Source organism: Ursus maritimus, unplaced genomic scaffold (genome assembly GCF_017311325.1).
Source record: "Ursus maritimus isolate PB19 unplaced genomic scaffold, ASM1731132v1 scaffold_18, whole genome shotgun sequence".
NCBI classification, from domain to species: Eukaryota; Metazoa; Chordata; class Mammalia; order Carnivora; family Ursidae; genus Ursus; species Ursus maritimus.
In genome coordinates, this window is record NW_024424230.1 from 16,140,709 (window position 1) to 16,145,108 (window position 4,400).

The window sequence follows — 4,400 nt, forward strand, 5'->3', positions numbered from 1 at the left end:
GTCCCAACTTCACTGGTGAGTACTTGCTCTGCCTTCCCTCTCCTTCCCGCAGTCCTGGGCACCTCTGACCTTGCTCCAGCCACTGCCAGCATCTTCTTTGCTTCCTTTAGATCATTTCCATGGCTATTCATTTTGCCTCCTTATGCCATTTTCCTTCCTATTTCTTGTCACCTGCAGCTCTCCATCACTTCTTTCTCCCCTTTACTACTTAGGCTGAGAATGAATATTCTAAACCATCTCTTTAGATACCAACAGAGTGAGTCATACCTGGATTTCAGGGACAAATCCTTGGAAACTGATCAAAATACTAACAGCTAATGATCATTGAGAGCTTATTACGCGCCAGCATTCTTCCAAGCAGCTTACATCTACTGATTCACTTAAGCCTCCCAAGGACCATGCCAGGAAGACACAATTAGCCTCATTTTATAAATGAGGAAACTGAGGCACAGGGAGGTTGCCTCAAATAACACCTCTTGAATGCTTTGGAGCTGGAGTTACCAGGAGCTCTGCTCAGTTCACAAGCATAGTGCAGTGTTCCAGAAACACTTGCTGAATAGGCTCGCCCATTTCAACTCCCAGGAAGAACTCATTAGGCTAAATTGGGAATTAAGATCCTGAGGGGTGGGTGCTAACGGTCTTTCCGGAGCTTCCATCAGCCCCAGAGCCCCTCTTCCATGACTCCTAGGGGCTGCCTAATAGAGCAGCTCTAAGAGCTCCAGGAATAGGGGTGCAGGAGAGGCCAGAAGCCAGGACTTAACTCAGGCTGGAGGTGCGAATGACTTGCGCTAAAGAGCATTACTGCCCCAGACGACCCTGAAACACTTGGGGAGCTGCTCAAGCTCGTGGCTGCGAAAAGCCCTTTGCAGAAGCGCAGACTTCCGAAACTGGATTGTGCTGACTATGATTTGGGGCGGGCACAATTCTTTCAGGGACTCGGGGTGGGGGGTTAGGTCTCCCCACTACGCCTGTATCACTTGAAAAATGGTTCTTGAGTCTTCCATAATGAGACTGCGGTTTGGCTCAGGCGACGCTTCCAGCGTCCACTGAAGGGGAGCAAGAACTGGGAGTGGTTCGACAGGGTTCGGAGACGAAAGACACTGGTGCCCAAGCACAGCGACCTACGTCTCCAGGCAGGCGCGAATTCAGGTAGACTGGATTCAGTCAGTCTGAGAGGGAGGCCTCGGGAGCCTCCTCCCCAGAAGACGACATACGCTCTGACCTGCCGCGGGAGGAAGGCAGGTAAGTCTGTAGCCGAATCGCTCCTTTTGGGGTCCCGGGTACCTGGCCAGGAGCAGCGCAGGCAGGGTTCCAGGACCGGGGGGAGGGGGGGCGGGAACGGACGCCTCCGATTGGACCACTCCGAGAGAGGGGCGGAGTCAGGCGCCCTAGGGACCCAGGGCTCTCGCTGGCCAGTGACCCGCGGACACCAAGGGCTAATCCAGAGATCCCGCTCGCGGAGCCATGCCACCCTGGCGACGGCCCCCGCGTCGGGGGAGTTTCAGTTTTCGCGTTTTCCCCATTTTGGAGGAGTCCCTTCTTGCCCACGGGAATGTCGCCATCACACTGCAGATCACACACACTTGCCCACGGCTCCGAACTTAGGGTGGCGATTTTTCTCTCCCGCAGAGACTGAGGGCTCTGCCTCTCCCGGTCACCCGCTTCTGGAGCCAGGGGGTCTTTCTCCCTGTCCTGGGGCCTCACGCTGCGGCCCCAGGCCGGTCCAGGCTGTTCATCGCGAATGGGTGTCCGGCTCTTGAAACCCAGTTCTGCGCCCTGCGGGCCTGAGCTCCCACCCCTGCTGCCTGGGAGGGTCACCAGGACTGGTGTGGGTGACACAGGGAGGACTGGGAGAGACCCCTTGCGAGGGGCAGGCTTTGACCAGAGCTCAGCAACTGGCCTGGGGTGGCCCCGATGTATTTACTTATTTTAAACAGAGAGTCCCTGTTCGGGAGATGGTAAATGTCAAACTAGGGGAGACAATCCCTGCCCTTCCCCCACTCCCATGTCCAGCTAATCCAGAATCCAAAGAGTGGAGACAGGGAATCCTAATCCTCCCCTCTCTCAGCCAAGTTCATCGGTTAATTGAAAGTCTTTGCTGCGGGATTCTGGAAGCCGGGGCAGCCCAGGACTCCTCTCCCCCCGGAGCCGCGTCAGCACCGCAGCGTGGGGACATCAGGGGTTCGGACTCAGCTGCCCCGGCGACTTTAACATTTGAAGTCATGCCTCCCCGCTCCTGCCACCTTCCCAGCCCTTCCCCGCCCCCCAGCTCCACCCGTGGGCCCTTCTCTGTCTCCATCCAAGTGCTCCTTTTCACCCACAGAACCTTACTACGCGAACAGAATCCAAGCCTCCAGGAGGCCAGCAGGAAAATATTTGTGGGGAAGATAAAATTAATGAAAAACTTGGCTCTTCCTCTCTGCACAGCCAGAGCGAGCTCCGCACTGGCTCTCGGGGCTCTGCTCCCGTCCTAACTTGCCTGGGAAAGGGGCGGCCCTGCAGCGCCCCGCGGGCTGGCGGGACCGTTCAAGAGGCGGATGGTGTGCTTTGTGGCCAATGTCGTCCCCTTAATTGGGAACTGGCTCTAATATTGTCTGGCCTCAGCTTGTTAACTGTACAATAGTGGGCAGAGTTAATGACTCATTAGTGATTAATTCTTTAACTGTGCCTTAATTGCTCACTGTAAACCCCCTTTCGTAAAACTGGATTAAATCGTCTAGATCCTTGGCCACATCTCTCACTGCCCTAGAAGACGCTTGGAGAATGCCAAGTTCCCCCCAACTTCCCGCAGGTCGCAGGTCGGCTTCTCACAAGCAGGTGCCTCAGGGGAGATCTGTGGGGCAGCAGAGCTGTGACATTGCCTGGTAGGGACCTTCAACAGCCCTCCCCCAACACACACACCAAAGCTGGTTCTCCAAGATCCAGCCCCACCAAAGACACCTGAAATGTAGCACCCCATTTCCCAAGCAGCTTTCCTCTGCTCTGTACTTGCCTTGGGGTGTGTTCACAGTAGATTCTGAATGAATTGTCTAGGAGGGTGCCTTCCTGCCCAAAGTCACCTGCAGAAGTTCTTTCCAGGGCTAACAGTAGCTGGGTTCTATATACAGTCTCTCCACTTGTACTTTAAAAAAATTAGCCCTTAGTGATTTTTTTCACCTTCTTAATTTTCCTACAATCTTTATCCATTCTGGAAATTTGTAAGGCATGGTGGACATGTAATGATAAACAGGAGTCTCCGCCCCCAGGGAGCGTGGTCTAAGTAGCGGAAATGACCCATTTCTACATATGTTTTCAAATACCTGCTGGTTTCCTCCACTTGGTGTTCCACAGGCCACCCAAAATAGATATGCTCAAAACAGAACTTACTCATCTTTACTCTGCAGCTTCCTATAAACCTCCTTAAAACTCCTCCCTCTTTCTTCATTCAGAGCCACCCAATGGATAAGAGAATCATTCTTGATGCTGAGACAAGTTATTTTCCACTTCCTTTCTACCTCTTACTTCTCTCTGCCATGTAGCTTCCGAGTCTTAGCTGCCCAGAATAAAGACACCTCCCAATGTCCCTTTCAATTAGATATGATTAAATATCTACTAATGTCATAGAAGGGAAAACACTTCTAGGAAGTAAGCTCTTACAAGTCACCAGCCTTCTCTGCTCTTGTCCCTTCCCTGCCACCGCTGGCGAGGTGGGGGTGACACTGGTGGTGCAGTACCCACGTGGGGCCGTGTCATGAAGCTGTATGTTGAGAATGTGGAGTAACAGGGTGGAAGGGACCATACGTGATGAGCCCCTGACACGGGAGCTCTCTACTAGCTCCGGATCGCTCTCTGTGCTGTTTTCAGTCTCGTTGTCCCTGCCAGCCAAACCTAGCCCAATTCAGTCATTCCTTTCAACACCTATGTGCAGTTCAGTACTTAGCCGCATTGCCTTTCAGAACAATGCACTTCAGAACACCTCTAATTTCCCCTGTCCTTGATTTTCTCTGCCAGTTCTCTAGGTCGGAGCTTTCTTATCTCTCCCCCATGCTGCCAGGCTTCCCACAGCGTGTGGAGCTTCTCATATGGTGCTTACCACGTACGCTCCTGCTTTATGGTTGTTTCGTCATTGGTTCATTTACAATCATATATTGAGTTCTCTCTCTCTCTCTTTCTCGGGAGCCGTAAAGATATGGCCTCCATATGGATCTGCTTGTCACTCCGTCCTCAATCCATCCCTCACACTATAGCCAGAATTAGGTATCACAAGCAGGTCCTCTGCTTAAAACAATTCCTTATGGCCTATGGGACCAGAGCTGAGCTCCTGGTGAGTATGGCATCTAAGGCTCTTCTGAATCAGACCTGACCCATCTCTCCAGGCTTGTCTCTGTCACTCTTTCTCTTTCCTTACCTTCCTCTTTCCC